This window comes from Dipodomys spectabilis, unplaced genomic scaffold (assembly GCF_019054845.1).
Source record: "Dipodomys spectabilis isolate Male_0828 unplaced genomic scaffold, ASM1905484v1 ptg000269l, whole genome shotgun sequence".
In the NCBI taxonomy this organism is placed as follows: Eukaryota; Metazoa; Chordata; class Mammalia; order Rodentia; family Heteromyidae; genus Dipodomys; species Dipodomys spectabilis.
Window position 1 is genome coordinate 1,878,069 of NW_024870946.1, and position 25,362 is coordinate 1,903,430.

Below are 25,362 nucleotides of genomic sequence, written 5' to 3' on the forward strand. Positions count from 1 at the left end.
TTGAACCACATTGCCACTTCTGGTTTTCTGGTGGTTAAATGGAGATGAGTCTCAGGGACTTTCCTGCCCAAGTTGGCTTTGAACAGCAGTCCTCAGATCTTAGCTTCCTGAGTAGCTAAGATTACAGCTGTGAGCCACTGTCACCAGGCTAAAAATGGGGGATTTTTATAAAAGAAAATCCACCTCTTCACCTGTGTCTAAACCTCATATATTACTATTAAAACACTTCATCCTCAACTCATTTGATCTGACATTTGTAAATTTTCTCTTTTCCTTCATGTGGGAATACTGCAGTCAATGTCAACTCAACTGTGGGACTGGATCAATTGTACGGTAATCGCTAGCACCTAAATCAAAAACATATACATCAAAACAAATGAAACCCTCATTTCGAATAATTGTTTTCTCTTTTTATTACAAATCTGTGCTTGATTACTTCTTAATGTGATATTGGACCTCCTAACAGAGGGATGAGTTTTTCTTTCTCTTGAGCAATTGTCCTTCTTCCACTTGGGTCAAATATTTAAATTTCAAAAATTTCAATTGATAATTCATTAAGGTGACCTCTAAGAAAATGTGCATTTCTGGAATTGGTCTTCTGTGTTGTTCTCACGTGCACAGGCTTTCTATGATTTATTTGTTTTATAAGGAATTCTATTTTCCAATCTTTGTGTGACCAATTTTAGTCCCTCTGATCAGTCTTTCCTACCCTCTCTCAGGAGTCTTTTATTTCAGTCTGCCTCATAAAAAATATATTAGTTATCAGCTAAATGACTCCCAGCTTCAGTATTTTGCCTGACTTCATGTAGACTGTGATAGGAGCCTTGACTGGCCTTGCTTACCGGAGATTTTTACTTGTTTGTTTTGTTTTGTTTTTAGAGGTCTAGGATTACTAGTCAATGTATTAGCTTCTCTGGGCCACAGTGATCACCTGGACTAGAGTCAATAGGTTTTTGTCCTAATGATAAAAAAAAAACCAGCTGACTAAATTCCTGTTTTAATTATCTCAAAATGAGGCAATCTGGCATCCTTGCAAAGCCATCAATAATATTCTGCTACCACTTACAGAAATGGTCTATCAAGATGGCTTTTCAAGGTTGACTGTAAAAAATGTTTATTTCGGGGGCTGGGAAGGTGGCTCAGTGGTAAGAGCGCTTGCTTTGCATGCCTGAGGCCCTGGGTTTGATTCCCAGCACCACCTAAGAAAAAAAAGCCAGAAGTGGCACTGTGGCTGAAGTGGTAGAGCACTAGCCTTGAGCTGAAGAGCTGAGGGACAGCGCTCAGGCCCAGAGTTCAGGCCCCACGACTGGACCCCCCCCAAAAAAAGTTTATTTCTGTGTGGGAGGACCATATAAAAAAAAAATCACATCGTACATTATAAATACTTTAGAAACAACAGCAAGAAAAAAAACCACTTGTGTGCCTATCTTGGGGTTCATTAAGCTTACTATCACCTTATCTATTCACATGCATATAGCTTTTGACCTTTTCTGCTTATCCACGACATATATTAATTATTGACAATAAGGAATACCACGTGACTGATGTTTCTTTGGACTTGGATTATTTTAGTTAATATAATTTTTCCTAGTCTTTCCATTCCGTAACAAATTGGGTGATGTCATTCTTTCCGATGGATGATAGAATTCCCATACACACACACACACACACACACACACACAAACTCACAACGTTTTCTTGATCCATTCATCTACTGAGGGGCATCCTGGTGGGTTCCATATCTTAGCTATGGGAAATAATGCTGCAATAAACATAATTGTATTGGTAATTTTAATATGGTCTTGTTGTTGACTATTTAGGTGAATACCCAAAAGTGGGATTGCTTGGTCATTTGTGAGCTCTATGAGGAATCTTTTAAGGAACCTCCATACTGCATTCCAAGTGGTTGAACAAGTTTACACTCCCACCAAAAAGGAAGTAGGGTTCCCTTCTTGCCACATCCCCTCCAGCATCTGTTATTTTAAAAATGTGGAGCGCTTCACAAATTTGCGTGTCACACTTGTACAGGGACCATGCTAATCTTCTCTGTATTGTTCCAATTTTAGTGTATGTGCTGTTGAATTGAGCACAGAACATTTTTTATATATAAAGTGGAATTGATTTTCTTAAACTAGACAATTCAACAAAAAGTAAGTTCAAAAGATTTGTCGTGAAATTTTAGAACCATGTATTTCTTACATAAGCACACATTTAAGACTAAATTCAAGATATGTTAAAACAAAATAATTCCAGGTATTTGTTGTTCAACAGATGTGTAGGAGGAGAAATTCAATTATTCTATACAAGGCACCTATCATAATGAACACTGCAGCAAGTGTTAAGTTCTTTTTTAAGTCTTAATGTTTTAAATATGTTTTGGGAATTTGCTTATATGCCAAAATTAAGATTGTTTGGTAGGTCATATAACTTTTCTATAAAGTATTTAAGATTTATGGTAGCAGACATATACAACTAAGTATGTATATTTCAGAGTTTATAGAAACTTTACTAATGAGAAGTTGCAAAGTCTTTGTATGAAGAAACAGTGAAGAGTTAAGACTTTGTTAACTACATAGTTTCTGTAAAAACTTTAGGGCTTCCTTACTTTATATGTTAGCGAGGAACAAAAATGATTATATAAACCATATACAGATGATGAGATGAGACATAAATAGTAATCTTAGAGGGTAAATTTAAAGACTACTCATAGCCTATCAAACTCTTGTTGAACATCATAATCTTAGCCAGTTTGAAATGTACAGGAATATGAGAAAATAGTAAAATCTAATATGTAGTACACTTCAAATACTGGAAACAATGGTATTTGGTTTTTATTTTATTAATCATTAATATTTAATTATTGGTTTTCTTTATTTGCAGCATTGTTTTCCTTGTTGTAATATAATACAACTTTTTATAAGTCATCATTACGAGGTACTTTGAGAATGTTACTGGGATGGCCACACCATTTTTATAGGTGCATGTGAATTTACAAAGAGCAAAATTAAGAACAAAATATTGACTAAAATATTCTCAAATAGAGTTTGAATCAGGAGTGTTGATAAATGTCCACACATAAATCTTAGCCCTAGGCTGAAACAGTGGTTTTACAGAGTTGAGGCCACAAAATTGAGAGACGGTTTTGTGTTTAGTGTTTTGGTTTTGTTTCTGTTGGTTGTGGGGCTTGAACTCTGGGTCCTGTGTACTGCTCCTCAGCTCTTCATCTCAAGGCTATTGCTACCACTTGAGCCACAGGACCACTTCCATCATTTTCTGCTTATGTAGTGCTGAGGAATGTGGTGTTGATGGGTTATCATACATCAAATACCTTCAAATGTACATGTAGAGTCTAAAGATAGCAGTATGAATATTCTCATACAGCTCTTGTTTATCTGTTATGCACTTTCAGTATTATGATATTTCTCTTTCATTCTCTATTTCCTCTCTTTCTCTTTCATGCTCCATGTCTGCTACTTAGAATTTCTGCTGTGCTACTATTGTCCTTCAGGAACCACTGGGATTTTGGGAACATGATAGGGACGATCAGTTACCCTTGCATTCTTTAAGAGTTATAAGAGTGACGTGATATTATTCTTTGCCATTGTAAATGGCAAAACAACAGATCTAGGAATTCCTTTTCACTTTTAGTACTATTATAAATTTTCCTCATAGGAATCATTGGGATGGATAAAATACTTTTAACCTGCGTCCTAAAAGATCTTTTCCTTTTACAAGCAACCTTTTTCTTTTAAAATCAGTAAGTAACAAAAACAAAGCTATCGTATGGAAAGTAGGCTGAAGTTGTTCACAGGGATGAAAAACAAGGAAGTGGGGGAAGTGAGCACAGATCCTCAGAGCAGTTTATCATGTACACTTTGTGAGAATGACAATGTGCTGGGAAGTCTAGATTAAATCACTGAACACCTGATATATATAAATATATGCACATATATATTTATTTATATATGAATATATGTGTGTATATGCCCTTATATATGTACACATGTATATTGCTCTACATACAAATACACACATATGTATATATATACACATGTATACATGCACACATGGAGAAAGACGCATAGATACAGCCAACACAAGTTTCACTACTTGTTGAATATGCCCTAGACAGAATGCTTGGAACCAAATATGTTGAAGATATATTTGTCTCTAAGACTTATTTTAGCACTTCTCTTATCTCTTATAACTGGTAGGTTTTGACAGATTCGACTTGCAAATATAGTACAAGTGATAGCAAATCACCCAGAAATCTCAGTAAGTATAGGTCATATGGTGTCTCCTTGCTCCCCATAGAATGTTTGCTCTTGTAGACACTCTCAACAACCAAAAAAGCAGGAGAATACCCTGGTAAAGAATAAAGTTATACGGCATCTTTCCTTGAGCTCTTTTCCAACAGCCAGCATCAATTCCTAAGTAATGTGTGAGTCCACAGAAGACTGGAGCTCAGGTCAACATTTAACCAACCCATGTGATAAGTCTAAAGTGAGAATTGCTGTCTGAGGTCTTCCATTTCCTGGCCACGAAAATAAGAAAAAGTATTTGTAATCTATTAAAATTTGAGAATAATTTGTAACCTGTCAATAAATGTGTAGAATACAATTGAACCAACGGACAAAAGATGCATTTCATTTGTGTGCTTTTGGACTTGGTGAGTGATTTTAGGTGTGTCTACACAAGTAGAATCAACATAAATCAAGCCAGCATTTCTTCATTTAAGATACAAGGAAAAAGTACAGGTTGACCCATTGTAGCAATGAGATGTACAAGACACTCTATCTGGGGGTACTAAGACCACATGATGGGTTTTTCTACATCCCCCATTCTTCCACCAACCTTACTCCCCTCTCCTCTTCACTCTTCTAAGGGTTAAAATATTTAATTCATATACTAATCCACCTCATCCCCAAAATTGATTTAAAGGTTTTCTGCTCTTGTTATCAATGTTGGTTTAAGGGTTGAAATTCTGTTTGTCAAAATTTGCCTTGCATTTTGTTTGGTATTGCCTACTATTCTGACATTGACCACGTGGTTTTATCATATTGGGAAAAATATCACTTTGTCACTGGAATTCCAAAAAAATATACTGCCGATTTTCATTTTTTAAAAACCCAAGTGCATCTTAGAACTTTAGTTTAAATGTGTGTGTGTGAAAACATGTTCAACATAATCTCATTATAAAAACTGTGTAACAAGTTGTCTTCTTCTATGTCTTGATAGTGATATTTCCTATCAAATGTGCTGTTTGTTAAAAGAAAACCTTTTTTTCAAGGATAGTAGTAAAAGGAATGAGACCCAGCTCAGCGCCTAGCCAGCTGTGATGAAAAACAAACCAGTAAGGAGGTAAGAATTGTCTTAAAATGTTTGTTGCACATATCTGTTTCTGTCCCCAGAAAGTTCGAGTATAAGAGATGGTATGAGTATGCCTTAAAAGACAGCTTGTGAGTAAAGTTGGTAAGTAATTTTTGGCTGTTATTTAACATTAAAAGTAGCATGTCATTCTCTATGTCCACCTAAAGTCGTTTCTTTAACGTCTGTGTATAATTTTGTAAGTAACTAACCAGGAGTTTTGACAATTCATCCGAGGGAGGCAATCTTGCCCAGATCCTGCCTGGACCATCCTACCTCCACCATGGTACACTGGACTCCTGCCTGACTCCATCACACACAGCTGATTCTTGGTAAAAGACTGATTTAGATTTACAAACACTAAGACTCTTGTGGACACTCTCTTTAAACCTTACTCATCCTGATATGAAAAAGCCAGCTATGTTGTTATACTATTGAAACATGTATAGTCCAGGAGAGCCTCTCATACAATTTAGTTATCAGGTTTTCCAGGCATACAAGGTATGCTCAAACTCTCATCCCATCTATTGAATTTTGTCATTGCAGAGTTCTGGCAAGTATTTGTTGATTAATTCTTGGTAGGGTGCACATAAACTCTACTTGTTCTCACTGATCTCCTTGTTGCATTAATTGGAAATGATAAAGGGTTTTTGTGGCAAAGATTGCAGTTCAAAGCCAGCCCAGGCAGACAAATCCTTGAGACTCTATCACCCAACTAACCATCAAAGAGCCAGGGTGGAAGCTGGCTCAAAAATTAACCAGCCAAATGCTAAATGTGGCCCTGTGACTGAAAGTGGTAGAATGCTAGCCTCGAGCAGAATTGCTCAGGGAAAATGCTCAGGCCTTGAGTTCAAAGCCCATATCCCAGCCACAAGCACCTAGATCCAAGGACAAGGTGGAAAAGAATAAGAGGAAAAGATGTTACATCAGCCACTTTGTGACTGCCCTTTCAAAATTAACCAGATCCAGGAGGCCAATAGAAACAAGTTCAGAAGCTTGTCCATCTAATTTCCATATCTGTCTAACTTCTAAATGCACAGGAATTTACATTCTTGCCTTTGTTACCTGCTATTTATAGGAAATGATCAAGGTCTCTCACCAGGCCCTTAACTACTCCAATCCAGCCCTAGTTTCTGACTGATTATAGGCTCATGATCCAAATGGAACTTTTCTGGATTATTCCCTGGTTGTGTTTTCTGATGTCACTCTTATCAACTAGTCCTGCCACCTTGTCAGCCTTTTGCCTGATCTCAGCATTTTCAAGTTTCTGTCTAACAGGATAACAGCTCTCACTCAAACCTGGGACCAAGTCAAGGACATCCTATTACTGCAGGCACCCAGAGGCTTTGCTTACACTCTTCTGGACCGAGCACAGACCTGGACCTGAAGACGCCAGCCCCAGTGACTCCTGGACACACTGATGACAGCTGGAAGTAACCAGAAAAGACCATGATGCCCCTCCACCTTTTATACTCCAGGGTTCAAAATGATGGAATCTGCTTTGTTCTCATACCTGCATGATTCTCCTCTCTCAGCCCAATTCTTTTTATGTATCCAAAGACCCTATATGAAGAACTTGCTTCTCCCCACTTGGCCCTATCATTCCATGTATCTAAAGATGGAATATGAAGGATTGACCCCAACCCTGCTGTCCCAGGCTCATACACAATACAGGCAAATGTGTGAACTCCTTTTAAGTGCAGGCAGGGCAATCTATATAATCCCAGTTGTAAACATCCCATTGTGGGCCCAACTGAAAGGTCCCCGCTTTCCTTGACCTAAGGGCTTTTCATTAACCTCTACCTCCTTGCTCAGTCCTCCTATAAAAACTCAGATCCTGTTTCAGCTCCCTCACACAACCTCCAAACCTGCTTTTCGACAATAAACAGTCCTCGCCTATTGATGATGTAGTCCGTCCTATTCCTTTTCCATTCTCCTAAATTTTCCTAACAAGGACAGGCTGTATTCTATGACCCAGAAGAGAGAAAATTACTAAGCATTCATTTACAGCCTTCTGAATATTTCTGATTCTGCACACATCAATTATCTATCCATACCTATGTCTGAGTGAGATGATTTTAAAAGAATTTAATTCCCGTGCATTACATTAAGATATTTAGAAACAACCGAGAAACCTAAAGGTCTATACGAATTTTTGGTGAGACTGAAGGGATAGTGGAATTTGGTTCTCTATAATTTGGGCAATTTGCAAAAAGAATTGGCAAATTACAATTTCCATTTACAGCAAACTTGACACATTAATTTTTTGTGTATTGAAAGGAGCACAAGCCTCAACAATATGTCAATGCTATCCTCTTATTTATCTCTAAAGGTTTATGCTCTGGTCATTTAGTATTAAAACTTCAAAAAAATTTAATCTTTAGCAAGTCATGCAAAGGAGTTTCACTTCATTTTGTCAGTGTTGAATAATGTGCATGTGCATTTCAATGTACAATACATCTGGATCATTGTCAATCATTCCACTTTTCTAATTTTTATACATTTTATAGTAAAAATCGTGTACAGAGGGGTTACAGTTACATGAGTAATGTCTTCTGCATCATATTCACACATTTTAAGTGAATATCGAGGGTAATTTACCTAGTATTGGAAGTTTAGGAGCGGTCTTCATTTTCTGATGATAGTAGCAGGAGTCAGTTTAATTATGCAGATTCCACTATGGAGTGAGAACTTTAGTCTTCTAACTTTTCGATAAATTCAGAGTTACTTTTTATTAATAATTACAAACGTTTTATTTCAGTATTTGAAACGCTGCCCCAATTATTTTAAAACTTTCACATTAAGCTAGACTGACCTTTTTCTCCCATTTACCCCACTAGCTCAGGTTAAGTCTCCTTTGGCTTTATTGTTTGAGAGGCCAAGGGAAGAGGGTAAACAGAAAGATGATTATTACTCAGAAATCTCCTTCCTCTTGTTTTTGCTATTCTTGTTGAGAGGAATACTAGATCAGGGAACAATAGTGATGCTTGACTTCACCATACAAGGGAGCATTCCTGGCATGTCAATTATTGTTTCTCAGATTCACTTAAACTGATTACTCTTTCCTTCTCTGTAACAGTAACCTAACTGTTGCACCCTTGGTGCAGAAGGAAGCACACTAACAGGTTTTTAGCTGTAAATTGGTATTTTATATCTCAACTTACTACCACCAAAAATATAAAGCTTTGGCTATATAAATGCAAAGGCACTGATTGTACAATAATACCTTATAAACAATTCAGCTCACCCCTCCTCTCCTATCCTCCCTTCTCCTGTCCTCATTTACTCTCTCTTCCCTTCTTCATTTCTTTTGTCTTTGCCCTCCGTATTCATCTCTAACTTCTCACTTTCTATCTTCCAGTAGCAAGTGATTTGGTTTATCAGACAACATATAAATCATTGAACAAATATTTTTTTCTCCTTTTTCTGATTATTTATTTTTAAAAGAAGTGAGTTTTAGTAGAGCACCAGTGGCTTCCACCTAGCTACTAGGTAGGTTCAAATTTGACAATTGCAATTCCAAGCTATTCCAAATGAATAAACCTAAAAGATTCCTTTCTTCACTTGTAGTAAAAGGAAGAAGTGAAGGTGTGACTCAGGTGGTATCATCCAAACATTGAGAATTAATGCCCAGATAGAGCTCAAGGCCAGTAGTTCAAAACCCAGTACCAACATAATGTTAAAAAATGTGTCCTTCTATTTTGAATGGGGATATTTCTCCAAAAAGTCATACCCAGGACAATTTTCAAGGTCAAAGACTTTTTAAAGGCTCTTTCAGATCTTAACCTGATTTCTCTGCTTGATTTACTTTATAGGAAATAGGAACCATTTGTTAGGAAATGGAAAGACTTGGTAAATATTATATTAAGTGAAGTAAGCCAGGCCCAAAGAAATATAGGTCCTATAGTTTCCCTTATTTGCAATATCTAGTATATGTATGAGTCATTCGGAAAAGGTCAGATAATGTGATGTTAGGAAAATGAACCCTAAGATATGTATTCAAATGTTTTTTTTCTTTCATGCAATTGTTTCTAACGCATTTATAAGATTATCTCTTTGTTGCTTTGTATGTCCCTCCCCCACAATACAACCCCTGCTTTCACTATATTTGATGTCAGTATAACTTGTAGAGAAGATGGGGAAAAACAAGTCGTTTAAGGATACAGGTGGACTTGTTGCAACAATGAGAAGTACAATTTGTCATGTCGAAAACGAGCTTTACAATGTTGGTGCGGGGGGGGGGGGGTGGAGAGGTGGAGGCGGGGAGGATTGGGTGTGGGAGAGGCTGGGAACGGATGTGAAGGGTAAACAAAGGAGAGGCTGCAATGCTTGATAAGAAATGTATGCATTATCCTGCCCATGTAATTGTAACCCCTCTGTAGAGTGTGTTCACAAAAAAAATAAAATAAAATAATAAAAAAAGAAAGATTAAAAAAAAAAGATTTTGGATTAGAAACATCTACTTATTTGGTATGAAACCTACCAAAATGTGATCTTGAAATCACACTCCACAAACTGGACATATACATCAATTTAGCAACTTATAGGTCTCAAACTTTTATTTGAATTCTGTATCTCATATGCATTCAGCTTCCCTAAAAACATGCATGCATATTCATGTTCACATACATCCCCATACTCACATGACATACTAAATGTAACACTGTAATAAAAAATAATTACTGAAAAAGAACACCTTCACAAATGTAATTAAATATCATATTTTAAATATAATGCATTATTGAAATACTGATGAAAATGAAGCTGGGAGGATGTTTCAAATAGAGTGCCAACCTGAAGATCATGTATCTCAATCCAAACATAATTATTTCTATCCTTCCTTCTCCCATTAAAAAATGAACATATAATTCACCTACATGTTCCTTAATCATTGATTGAATAAAGAAATTGTAATATATATATGCATATATACACAATGATATATTATTTAGCCACTCATTGTAATGAAATACCTTCATCTTCAGGAAAATAGATAGAAATGGAAACCTTCATATTAAAGCAATAAGCCGTATTGTGTAAACAAATACTAGATTTCTCACATGTAGACTCTAGATCCAGAAAATAAAATGAATGACCCACGTATAAAAGATGGAACTGATTGAGTTTGGAAAAAAGTGAATGAGGAGATGAAGAGAAGTAGTGTGGAATAAATATGTTCAAATACTTCCTAAGTTAGTATGATCACATAATAAAATTTCAGTATAAAAATAGGATAATGAATTAATAAAAGAAATAAAATTTAATAAGCAAAATTATGTGGACATATGTGTATAACACAATAAAATTACTTTGTGAAATTATTATTTGTTAATAAAAAGAAAAATTCATTCCAGTTGTTATAGATTCATATGTTAATTTCCTTTTTTGTCAGTTATTTCCCTGACAAACTAAAAGGAGAAATAGGCTTTGCTCATTTTGAAAGACAATCTTGTCCAATTAGCATTAAAATATTCTAGTTAATTACTGTCAATGTGAAATTGTTCAATCAAATTAAGTATTATATTAGAATATTTCTAATGCATTCTTCAAAATATTCTCTATAGGTATACACTTTTTGCTATTTATTGAATATGATTTTTTTACTTAATTGCAATATATCGTTTTATGAATGCAGTTTGGTTTATGCAACTAGGATATATTATACCTGACCAGAAAATTAATTATTCAAACAGTTTTTTTTTCATCAAAAATGCTTATTGTGAAATAAAGGGCTAAATCCAAATTACGTATATTTGAAGACAGTACTTGGTTAGTCCTCACATTCCCCATTCCCTTCTTGAGAATAATACACATTGTAAGGAAATGCTTAGAATGTTTTGGAGAAATAGCTTGGCTTTAAAGCAGTGAGTTACTCTATGCTGCATTTTGTTTACTTTATATCCAGAATAGCTAAATTCTTACCTTATCATTTTCCTTAGGCTTTATACTCAGGTTTAATCTCTGATGGGAGACAGATAAATATATAAACATTTTTTAACAGTGGTTAAATTTAGGTACAACTATACTCATGCAGATAGGCCTCATCAGTCATGAGACCATGATATCAAAATGTTAACCTATACTTACTAGTGTCATGTTATGTGATTTTGCGTATTATAAACAGTGGTTATTAGCATTTGTTTTGTAAAAAACATCATTTCATGGGTTAGGAACTGAAGTGAAACATTATACTCAACAAAATTTAAAGAGGCATCCAAAATTAATTGCCAAGATATACATCATGTAACACAATGTTTTGAAAATGCAAGCTAAAGGAAATAATTTATGAAAAAATCAACAATTAAAATAAATACAGAATCAGTATGACTTATTTTTCTTTTACCCCAGTTGTAATACATCTTGCATGATGACTTTTCTGATTTTATGCTTAGTTAGGTCTTGAATTTAGTTGGAGAAGCTATGTTCTTTCATGTATTCATTTGTCAGATCAAAGATGAAATGAATTCCATGCCAGAATCAAATTGCATTATAATGCTATAGTTGTATACTTTGCCAAAGTTTCAAATCAGCTCGAGTAGCTTGGGTCATTTTTGCCTCTAACTAAATAGGTATGCAATTTTGTCAGTACTAGAAACATTTTGACCACCAATTATTAAAATAGTATTTTCCAGAAACTACTATTCTCTTTTCATGAGATTTTTAATTTCATTTATGTAATGTGCTGATGTTTTCCTTTAGATAACCCACATTCAGTAATCTACAAACAGTGTAATTTGGATCAGTTTAAAATTATGTACACTCAAGCACACTGCTCAAATTCTATTACTTGTATATTTTGTTCTTGTTAAATCAGTGGTATTTACTTCTCAATATTGATACTATTGGACTTATTCATTGCATTTCTGGATTTTTTTAGTATGTCATGATTTTTGTGATTTAATACTATAGCATTTTTCCTTTTAAATATGTGCAGATCTTTCTTAATATATAGTTACATTTGTTTTAAACAATTTGATCCAAAAGATCTGCTATATTAGGTTCATACAGATGAATTTAATTTGCACAACCTTATTTCTGAATGACAGCTATAATTATAGCTCTACTCAAATTAACATGTATTTGAGGTTTTGTACTTAAAAAAACTGGGCCCAACATGTTTTTGTTCCTGGAGGAGATCCATTTCTTTGTTGTTTTTCCAGCTGTGGTGACTTTAACATGTGTGTACATTTTATTTCAAGAGTTTTGTGTATATATTTTGTTTCATATAACAGGAAGTACAAAAATAATCCGTGACTTAGAACTTTCCCAAATAGAATTCTAAGAGAGACACTGGCAAGTGGGAGCGGGCAGGACTTAGTGAAGGGGATAGCAAAATAACAGAGACATGGATTGATGTGAGTTGAATTCTGCTTCCTTTTCCTCACTATTTCCAAAGGTATTACTTCAAAGTCTTTAGTAAAAGGAAAATAATTTTGTCTGTAGGAACTCAGAATTTTTGTTTTAATTAGGACACTCTACACATTGATATTTTATTTTAACTCTAAAATCTTTTTTTCCCTTATTGTAAAACCACAAATGTGAATTTATAATGAAAAAATAACACCTAGTAATTTATATGAAATGGTGCAAATTATTTTCACTTTACACTATATGCAATATAGAATGTAATAATAATAGTGTGTAAGATAGTATGTAATTGACTGTGCAAAGTCAATAATAATGAATTTTTGTGAGATACAGAGTAATAGTAAAAATTATACTTGAATTGTTTGAAAAATCCCAGTTACATCTAAAAATAACACATAGTTTTATAAACTAATGCTGAAAAAATAAAATTGTTTATTGGAAAAACCAGAAGTATCAAAGCTTGCTTTTTTTTTTTTGTGAGTACATTTCTGTTTTTTATTATGAAAATACTGTACAGAGGGGTTACAATTGCATGGGCAAGATAATGAGTACATTTCTTATCAAGCATTGTAGCCTCCTCCTTTGTTTCCCCTTCCCATCCCTTCCCATCCTAACCCCGCCCCCCCACCCAATCCGCCCCACTACCCCGCCTCCTCGTGCACCAAAGTTGTAAAGTTCATTCTTCAACCTAACGACTTGTACACCTCATTGTTGCAATGGGTCCACCTGTATCTCTATTTAAACGGTTTGTTTTTCCCCTTCCCCTCCACAAATTATACCGACATCAAATACAGTGAAAGCAGGGGTTATACTGTGGGGGAGGGAACATATAAAGCAACAAGGGAATAATCTTATAAATGTGTTAGAAAAAATCACATGAAAGAAAAAAAACATTTGAATACAAATCTTAGGATTCATTTCCCTAACATCACCTTTTCTGACATTTACTGCGTGACTCAGACATATACTAGATATTGCAAATAAGGGAAACCATGGGACCTATGTTTCTTTGGGCCTGGCTTACTTCACTTAATAGAATTTTTTCCAAGTCTTTCCATTTCCTTACAAATGGGGCAATGCCATTCTTTCTGATGGAGGCATAGAATTCCATTGTGTATATATACCACATTTTCTTGATCCATTCATCTACTGAGGGGCATCTGAGTTGGTTCTTAGTTATAGAAAATAGTGCTGCAATAAACAGTCATGCTGGTAGCTTTAGTGTGGTCTTTTTTTTGTAAACATTTGGGTAAATGTCCAAAAGTGGGATTGCTGGGTCATAGAGGAGCTCTATGTGGAGAAGTATCCAAGCTTGCTTTTTAAAAATTGACTTGGATCTGGGCTTTGTTGGCTCATTCCTGTAATCCTCGCTATTCTGGAGTCTGAGATCTGAGGATAGTTGTTCAAAGCCAGCCTGGGCAGAAAAGTCTGTGAGAATCTTATCTCCAACAAACCTCCTAAAACCAGAAACTGCACTGTGGCTCACGTGGCACAGTGGCAGCTGTGAGCTGAAGAGGTGAGGCAGAGTGCCTAGGCCCAGAGTTCAAGGCCCACAACCAACAAAAAATTGACATAGAGTTTTACTTTATTAATTCATGGTTTTTTATGAGTGGATGTTCAGTGAAAATATCATTGGTTTTTATATTTTGTGTTGACATAAAATGAACCTAGTATTGTCTTAAATTAATCAAAAAAACTCTGATTCTATAACCGCATAAATTTTGTGGGTAATGGTTAAGACCAAGTTGCCTTTTTGACAAAAATATATTTATATCACCCCCCCAAAAAAAGAGCAACAAAAGAAAATATATGCCAGAAACTTACTCTGTAAATCTTGATGGACTAATACTCTGTCATTTTGTTTTAACTTATAATATAAAATTAAAGTAATACTGGATAATATGAACCCATTTAAATTTCCTCATCCTTGTCATTTAAGATACTTTAAAAAGAAATTCAACAGGTGACAGTGTTTTTCATTACTTTTCCAAAGAAATGATCATTTCATCATTATAGTGTACAGCACAATATACCCAGAAAGCATTTGTTAAGGAAAAAATTCCCATTCTTTGGTTTGCTTCAATAAGTTTGCCTTCAGAAAAGTTTTATGAAATAGCATGCTTTCATTCATAGTGCTTTCCAAAATATATCTCACAAATGCCAACAATGCAGCACAACCTGAAACATCTGTGGATTTTTCCACTTAGGGTACATAGTAATCACTTTTCATACTCCTTAGAACTAGCTGTTCACAGGCATTAATTGCTCTGTTACTTCCATGCTTTACAACAACAGCATTTGACAATGGCATACATATTAATTTGTTTACCACATCTGGTTTGTTTTCAGCAAGGACTGTCTTCATGGAAGATGGTAATAGATAAGTTTTGCAAATATGTAGTTTAATATGGCTCTAAGTTGTAGATATAGAACATACATTTAAGTGACTAAATATTTAAATTAAATCCAATAAAGTATATTCCTTCAATTTTCTGGATAAAGTGTTCAACAATCTAGGTATTTTTAAAAGAAATATTGTATGATGTTTCCTTGGTGACAATGTAATTGGAAGACTTAAAATTTTCCTATACCATAGACATCTTAAACGAGGTGGATGTACTTGGGTTGGCATGCAAAACTTTTGGGATAGCATTAATGTTTGAATCTTGGTTAGGATTTGATTGGGAATTGTGGCAGACTTTCATGGTATGGGAAGAAAAACGAAAGGTCATACTAATACTTTTATTCGAACACAAAAATACACACATACAAACACACAGATATACACATATGTAGTATAAAGACCCAGTCAGTTTGCAAAAAATATTTTAATAGGAATTCCATAAAATATTTAGTCTGCTGGGCACTGATTAGAATTTATAGAAATATCCAGTTGCTTCCACCCCTGGACAAGTCATTATCATTGGTGAAGATGTTGCCATTTGAATTTAGAATGCCCCAGAAAGACCTATGTGTTAAAGACTTTCTATTTCCTACCAGACTGTGTAGAATACCTGAGTAGTTCTTATGGAGATTAAGTTCTTCCGCGTGAAACCTATGAGACCATAGATACTCATATACATTCTTCTTTTATCTTTTAATCATTCTACGTCAAAAACTTTTCTCTGACATCCTCCCCACCTTGACATTGTCTTGTCATAGGCCACCAAAGCAATAAAACCAACTGAACATACACTGAAACCTTCAAACTTGTTAATCTGAGTAAGCCTTTCTGTTTAGTAAATGGACAGTATCACTTACTATGGTAGGTTATAAAGCTAACACAGAAATCTAGTCTTCCTAACAATGTAGAGTATATAAAATTGTGCTTCATTCTAAAATATCTAACTCCATTTTTTAATTTATGTTTTAGTTTATGTTGATCCTAGGGCTTAAACTCATGGCCTGGGTTGTGTTCTAGGCCAGTGCTTGACATACAATCTAAACTGGAACTCCATTTGCCCTGATGGTTAATTGGAGATAAGAATCTAATGAACTTTCCAACTCAAGCTGGCTTTGAACTGGGATCTGAAGATCTCAGCCATTTAACTAGCTAAGATTACATCCTTGAACCACCAGTGCCTAGCCAGGTTGCATATTTTGTGTAATTCCAACTTTCAAGATTGTGTAGATGCCCCTACTATAATATATATATATATATATATATATATATATATATATATATATATATATATATATATATATATATATATATATGTAAACTTAACCCTGTTTTCACTGTATTTGATGTTGATATAATTTGTGGAGGGGAAGGGAAAAACCAAATTGTTTAAAAAGTGATACATGTGAACTCATTGCAACAATGAGATGTACAAGATGTTATGTAGGAAAATGAAACTTACAACTTTGGCTCTGAGTGGCAGGGAGGTCCCAGAGGGGGAGATGGGAGGGATGGTAAGGGGAAACAAAGGAAGAGGTAACAATGTTTCATAAGAAATGTACTCATTAACATGCCAATGCAATTGTAACCATTCTGTATGGTATTTTCACACACAGACACACACACACACACACACACACACAACTTAAAACATACTAAGAATATTTTAAAGTATATAATGAGAGAAGAATTTTCATCCTTTACAAAATCTATGCAAAATCACTGCTATTCTATTGATATTTTACTGTAATTTTCCTGCAACCAGTTTGATATAGTTTAATACTTGTCATGCAAAGTTTCTCTATATTCTACTGGAGATTTAATTTTTCATGTATGTATGTATATATATGTATATGTATGTGTATCTATCTATCTATATTCCAATGTGGATCATCAGACTTGAAACTTTGCTTTGTTTTGCTGTTCAGTAGTTAACCTCGTCGGCTGATTCTGTGACAATATCTGTGCACATTCTTATCATTCCTTTATTTACCACACCATCAGCCTTCTAAAATCAGCTTCATTTCCTGAAGAAGATTACCAATCAGTCAAACCAATATACACCAAGAGGGTTTTAATAAAACAAGCTTTAAGGAAGGAAGATAACATAAAGTGACAACTACAGAATTTCTACAGAGACTTGACATCTTTCACATTTCTGCCTTCCTCCTCATACTTAAACATTGACTAATACTATAAACATACTGCATTTATACCTTAAGGAACAGAGTTTTCTTTCCAACCTGAGGTCTTGTTTTCCATGATTTTTGACATAAACTTTTGGGAGATTTTTTTATTGTGATGGGATTCCATCCAAAACAAAACCGTGTATATCAAGAAATCAATATTTTCAACTCAGTGTACTAAACAAAAGAGGGAGAAAATTAACGTTAGCTATATATGTTAAGCAGAAATATAAGCAATATCGAGATATTTTGAAATTGTACACTTTTACCAGATAAAGTGGCTCAACCCTGTAATGTTATATACTTGGGTATCAAAAATTAGAGAATTCCAGTTCCAGGCAAGCCCAGACACAAAAAGTAGTTTCAGATACTCTAACCATTTGCTGGGTGCAATGTTTTATGCTTGTGTTAGGAGGACCGCAGTCCAAGAAGGCCCAGGCATAATGATACTACCTCAAAATAAGCAATCCAATTATAATCTGCAGATATGGTAGTAGTAGAGATGCTGTTTCACAAGTATAGGCTTTTGGGTTCAATCCTCCAGTACCTCTAGGAATTTAAGTATGTGCCAGGATAAGAATTTGGCATGTCTAAGGTCAAGACTTCAAACTCGTTTTACAAGCTCTATTAAAACCTTTACCTCTTTTGAGTTCCAAGTATATTTTAGATATGAGACCCTTGTCCGTTGTATGGCTAGTAAAGATCTTCTCCCAGTCCGTGGGCTTTCTATTGATCTTGCTAGCTATGTCATTTGCCCTGCAGAAGCTCTGCAACCTTATACAATCCCATTTGTCCAACCTTTCTTTGATTTGTTGTGTTTCCGGGTCTCTATTCAGAAAATTTCGGCCTGAGCCAAGGAGACCCAGGGTTTCTCCTATTCCATCCTGTAATGTTTTAAGAGTGTCTGCTTTGAGTTCAAGGTCTTTGATCCATTTGGAGTTGATTCTGGTGCAGGGTGATATATAAGGATCTAGCTTTAGTTTTCTACATGTAGTTAACCAGTTTTGCCAGCACCATTTACTGAAGAGGCTGTCTGTCTTCCATTGTATTGTTTTAGCTCCCTTATCGAAGATTCAAATCCTCAAAGAAACAACTGCCCAATAAATAAGTGGGCGAAAGACTTAAAGAGAAGCTTCTCTGAAGAAGAAAGAAGGATGGCCAATAGACACATGAAGAAATGTTCAACATCCCTAGCCATAAAAGAAATGCAAATCAAAACAACATTGAGATATCACCTCACTCCAGTTAGAACAGCAAAAATCAAGAACTCTAACAACAACAGATGCTGGAGGGGATGTGGACAGAAAGGAACCTTACTTCATTGTTGGTGGGAATGTAAACTTGTTCAACCACTTTGGAAAGCAGTATGGAGGTTCCTCAAAAGACTACACATAAAGCTCCCCAATGACCCAGCAATCCCACTTTTGGGCATTTACCCAAATGATCACAAACAAGGCCACACTAAAGCTACCAGCACAACTATGTTTATTGCAGCATTATTTACCATAGCTAAGATATGGAACCAACCCAGATGCCCCTCAGTAAATGAATGGATCAAGAAGATGTGGTATATATACACAATGGAATTCTATGCCTCCATCAGAAAGAATGACATTTCCCCATTTGTTAGGAAATGGAAAGGCTTGGAAAAAATTATATTAAGTCAAGTAAGCCAGGCCCAAAGAAACATAGGTCCCATGGTTTCCCTTATTTGCAATATCTAGTATAGGTATGAGTCAAGCGGAAAAAGTCAGAGAATGTGATGTTAGGAAAACGAACTCTCAAATATGTATTTTAATGTTTTTGTTTCTTTCATGCATGTGTTTCTAACGCATTTATAGGATTATTTCTTTGTTGCTTTGTATGTCCCTCCCCCACAGTGTAACCCCCACTTTCACTGTATTTGATGTCAGTATAACATGTGGAGGAGACGGGGACAAACAAGTCGTTTAAGGATTCAGGTGGACCTGTTGCAACAATGAGAATTACAAAATGTCATGTCAAAACCAGCTTTACAATGTCGGTGGGGGGGGACCGGGGGGGGGGGGAAGGATTGGGTGGGGGGGAGGGGGGAGGCTGGGAAGGGAGGTGAAGGGTAAACAAAGGAGGAGGCTGCAATGCTTGGTAAGAAATGTATGCATTATCCTGCCCATGTAATTGTAACCCCTCTGTACAGTATGTTCTCAAATAAAATAAAATTAAATTAAAAAAAAAACCTTTACCTCTTTTGCTATTTTTTAAAGTATAACCATAATTCCATGCCCCAAACAAATAATTTTCTATTAGAGATTTTCTTCTACCCATTAAGTAATATGCTGTGTGTTGGATAGTGTCTCACTGAAATCATACTAAAGATAAAAAACTCATTGTCTTAGAAATTGACTGCATATGAAAACAGAATCTCAAAAGTAGCATTTAAGTTGATGTCTCCTCCAAGAGATGCAGAAGGCCTTGAATATGCCAAGGAAAGAGGACTCAGAAGAAGCCAACTCTGATCTTGGAGTTCTAGTTCCACCAACTCAGAGGCAATGTATTTACAATATTAATGCTACCCAATCTGTGGTCGTATGTTATTACAATTACTAGTAAACATGTGGAATCTATAAGACATGAAAAGTCATTGATTCTTAGGATCTATGACTCATCTCTATAATCCTAGTTATTAAGAAGGATGAGATTTGTGGGATAATGTTTTTCCACCTGGTAGGAAAGTTCATGAGGTTCTATCTCCAATTAACTACAAAAATTTCTGGGCTGGAGGCATGGTTCAAATGGTAGACTGATTATCGTTAGCAAACAAACTGAGATCATGAGGTATGTTTAAGCCCCAAACTGGGAGAAAGAAAAAGTCCTTAGAATAGTATGAGAAGAAGCATTATAAATAGGAAAGCAGAAACAAAAGAAATAAAGTTATTGATATAGACAAAGCTTCCCAATGTGAGATATGGCACAAACTGTAATATTTAGGTTTTTCCTTCCTATACAGTAGAAATAATTGGTATTTTTACTTGACGAAACTAAAATGTAAAACTATGCAATAGTCACATTACTTTTGTGTTTCCATAATTTAACTTGTTTTCCTACAAATTTCTATAATAGTGTTGCTTTGGAAAATCAATAAATGTTGACTTTACATATAGGATACATACCCTTGCAAGTGTTGTCTAAAATTGATGTACACTGAAATGATTGCCAATGATATCTTTCTCAAGATTCCAAATGGTTATACTTTCATCTGACCTTCCACAAAACTCATAAGCCAAGCATAACTTTTTAGCTTGTTCATGCAATCATAGGAACATAAACATATGTTTCAAAATGTTAATTACCTTTATCTGCTGTCAATAATGTAGTATAACTAATAGAATTAAGTATATACCATGAGGGAAATAAGATATTTCCTTCTAAATACAGACTGGCAGGCACACACAAACATAATTACCACTCTGACTCAGGTTAGGTTCCTGACATTGGGTATCAGACAATGATCTAATAATCAAACTTTCCTGCCCAGTCAAAAAATACATTCATAATTCCACACATACAAAACACCAGATCATTCAAAATAATGGGACTATTTAACAGAACCAACCAGCTATTGAGCCATCTATTCCTTGATTTCATTCAATCATTATGATGAAATTTTCATATAATAATTAAAAATCTTCTTGAGTCTCTGTGATTAGCAGACAAAAATGCTATCATATAATAGAAAATGTAGATAAAATTACTTGTCCCTTGGTAATCTTTAATATATCTTATCAAAGACTTCTGCTTCCTTCTTAAAGAATCTCTTTCTGGCATTTTGCTCTAATTTCTAATATTAAATTACAAAGAACATGCCATATTTCTTAGTTCATTTTTCCTAAACTATGGAGTTGAATCTGATTTGTTTGCTGATTCTAAATCAAATTTTCTCAACAACTTGAATTATTGTTTATGTTACTCCTAAGCCATTTGAAATATTAAATAGAACTGGAAATTCCCCTTGGCAATGATTTGTGAATGGCATTAATGATTGTGGAGGGATGAGGGACTTGAATTATCTAGAGTGCCTTAAAAATGGCACTGTTATTCAAAGGGCTGATCTTTTAGTCAGCTCTTAAAGTGTGGTCTTCTTTTTTCATCTAAGAAAATAAGAGTATGCTTTTCATCACATTCTTGCCTGCAAAGCAGTAGAATTATTTCCTTTTTACAGTTGATGTCCAGTTGCGACTATAGTGAAACCTATGAACAACTGCACAGTTCTGTTAGCTGCTCTAGATTTTGAAATTTCCTTCCAGTAGCCCTAGTGAATTGAGTCCAGATTCATGGGATAGTCACATAATCCACAATTGCAAAGCACCACAATATACAAAGACCACGTGCAAAATGAGGTTCAACGTTTTTCTTTGTTGTTTGATTTTTTTCTTATTGGTTGGTTGCCTTTGAAGGAGCTAGGGGCTGTTTATTTCACATTATTGTTGATGTGACTTAAATTTACCAGATTTTTCAAGTAAAATAAAAAATATGAAAGAGAAATATTTAGTCACAAAATACAGCTAAACATTTGCATGGTTTTTTTTATTCTAGTCCAGTTCTCAGTTATATTCAAATTATGTTGTGATGAGCCAAGCATATGTGTAAATTGACACGTATCAAGCACACAGAACTCTGCAATCTTTGGGCTTTGATTTCTATATCAATTTCACCTAAAAAAGAAAATTATCACTTGCTTCATGTCTTAAGTAATCTACTCAAAACAAGTTTTATTAATTTTATCAATAGATCTTATCATCTACGGAATTGATGCATTGCATAAGTTTTTTATTCCTTATTTCCACTACATTAATATTATATATATTTTACTTTTTTTACACATGAAATAATGATATTCTTTAGGATAACACATGCCTGTTTTTCAATTTGGTTTCCAAAATGGAACTATGACACATTCTGTAAATTAAACTTTAAGTCTGAGCCTTCAAATTTCACTAGGACTTGAATTGTGTTACTTACAACTTTCATATTAAAATAAAAAGCATTATTAAATAGGAAGCAAAATTATGTTATCACACCTTAATTCCTGTATTGGCTTTATGATAAACACAATTATATTTATATAACAAGATTTACATAACCAAACAAGCCATGAGATATAGAAACAGAAAACTGCTTTTTTGTTTTGTGTTTGTTGTTGTTTATAGTTTGTGCTGATTCAGTCTTCATTACCTTATGCCTGGTAAATTCATTGTTGTCTTCAAGAAGGTGAGGGGTGGGCACAGAGTTTTAGGGAAAGAATAAAAAATTGCAGCCGTGGATTTCATTGAACACTCATGAAAGTGAACTATTTAACACATGGGTGGAAACAGGAGGGTGGGACTGGGAACAAGTGAGGGAACTGAAGACATTTTACAAAGGAAATGTACTCATTACCTGACTCATGTAATTGTAATCCATCTATAAATCAACTTAATAAGAACAAGCTTTGTATGTCCCTCCCCCACAGTATAACCCCCGCTTTCACTATATTTGATGCCAGTATAACTTGTGGAGGAGATGGGGAAAAACAAGTTGTTTAAGGATTCAGGTGGACCTGTTGCAACAATGAGAAGTACAAATTGTCATGTCAAAAACGAGCTTTACAATGTCGGTGAGGGGGGGAGAGGGGAAAGGATTGGGTGGGGGGAAGGGGGAAGGCTGGGAAGGGAGGTGAAGGGTAAACAAAGGAGGAAGCTGCAATGCTTGGTAAGAAATGTATGCATTATCCTGCCCATGTAATTGTAACCCCTCTGTACAGTATGTTCACAAATAAAAGAAAAGAAAAGAAAAAAAAGGGAAACAAAATGTTTTTTCTTAGAATCATAGAAGTTGGTTGAGTCTCTGAAAACAGCTACGTTGACATTCATTGGGCATATTTGTGAGCTACTAGTAGATAAAGTCAATTATGATTATCTGTATGGGCTTTTCAGACTCTGATTCATTTATTTCTTTTATCTAATTTGTATTATTTCTGTCTACCAGTTTTTCGTTTGGCTTGTTCCTGTTTTTCAAGGTCGTAGTGATGCATCATTAGTGCTGATTCCAGATTGTTCTAATTTGTTGTTGTACATATTCAAAGATATAAATTTTCCTCTGAGTATTGCCTGTGCTGTTGTGTCCCAGATGTGGTAGTATTTTGTGTGTTCACTTCCACTGAATTTCATATATGTTGGAAATTCCCTCCATATCTCTTCAGTGACTCACTGATTATTTAGCAATGTGTTATTCAGTCTGTGAGTTTCAGAATTTCCTGTGTGTGATGCCTTTTGATGCTGAGATCTAATTTGGTCCCATCGTAGTCTCACAGGATACAGGAATAATTTCATTTTTATTTTTGAATTTTGACAGATTTTCCTTGTGATCTAAGATGTCATCTACTTTGGAGAACATTCCATGGGCTGCTGAAAGGAATATATATTGTGACATTGTCTGGTGAAATATTCTGTAGATACCTGTTAGGCATAGATTGTCAATGCATTTATTTAGCTTTGAAGTTTTATTGCTACATTTTTACCTGGATGTCCTGTCCAGAGGTACGAATGATATGTCAAAGTATCCAACAATGTATTTGTATGTATGCCTATTTTTAGGGTAAGTAATATTTGTCTGATGAATTTGGGAGCTCTAGGATTCAGGGCATTGATATTTAGAATTGTTATATCCCTCTGATGGAGCGATTTCTTTATCAATATTTAATGTCCTTCTTTGTCTCTTTTTACTGTCACACCACTTTTACTTTAAAGCCTATTTTATCTAATATTATTTTAGCTACTCTGGCCTGATTATGAGGTCCATTTTTCTTTTATAAAGATGATGTACAGAAGGGTTACAATTACATAAGTCAGATAATGAGCACAATTCTTTTTGAACAGTGCCACCTGTTCCCTCATGTTCTCCCAGTTTTTCCCTTTAACCTTTCTCTCCCATAAGTTGTATAGTTCATTTACAATGTAGTATCTATTGAGTAGCAGTGCTGCATTTGTTAACCCTTTGTCCCAACATTTCTGTGTTCCCCTTTGCCTTTTCCACACTTACACATAAGACCAAACGTGCATAAATTAATAAAAAAACAGCATCAGAACACAGAAGGAAAAAGCAAAATAAAAAAAAAACTCTCATTATCATTTCTTGGAGATCATTTTATATTAAAATATTCATATAGCCATTGACCCTTTGTGATCCTCTCCAAAGGGCCTCCTCCTTTGATCTCACTGTATAAATGTTTAAAATCCCATATAATTTATCATGTCAAAGTGTAATGTTTTCTCTTTTACCATCCAAGTGTGTTTACTTGTAGAATTAGAGATACATTCTAATACAACAAATTAGGGAAATCAGGCAACTTATATTTCTTTGAGTTTGTCTTTCTACACTTAATATAAGTTGGTTCCAAGCCTTTCCATTTCCTTATGAGTGGTCTAATATCATTCTTTCTGGATCAATGGAATTGCATCATACTGAAGAGTTTCTTCATAGCAAAGGAAAAAGTTAGCAGGATATATAGAAGCAGAACAGAATGGAATAAGATTTTTCTACCTAAGGATCAGACAAGGGTTTTCATAACTAATCCATATTTAGAGATCAAAAAGTTAAATCCAACAAAATAAACCCTCAAATAAACAAGAACCCAATTAATATATGGGATAAAGACTTAACCTCTTAGAAGAAGAAGTAAGAATGAGAAATAGACAAAACTCTCTCCATTAAAGAAATGCAAATCCAAACAACAGTAAGATTCATCTCACTCCTGTTGCAATATCATGAAAAAACAATCAATCACAGATACTGATAGGGATGTAACTCAAAGGAAACTGTATTACACTGTTGGTGGGAATGTAATCTTGTTCAACCACTCTGGAAAACATCATGGAAATTGCTCACAGAACTGAATGGTGAACTACCTATGATCCAGCAATTCCACTTATGAGCATTTATCCAATTGAGCAAAAACAAGACACACTGAAGCTACTAGCCCAATCATGTTCAAGATTGTATTGTTTTCTGTAACCAACATACAGA

At 34.9% G+C, this 25,362-nt stretch overlaps 1 non-coding gene across 1 annotated transcript; it reads right to left on the reverse strand.

Moving 5' to 3' along the window:
• Positions 1-1,983: 1,983 nt before the first annotated feature.
• Positions 1,984-2,090, reverse strand: LOC122125978. Its single transcript, XR_006150823.1, has one exon. It is a non-coding gene; the product is annotated as a U6 spliceosomal RNA (small nuclear RNA).
• Between the last annotated feature and the right edge of the window lie 23,272 nt (positions 2,091-25,362).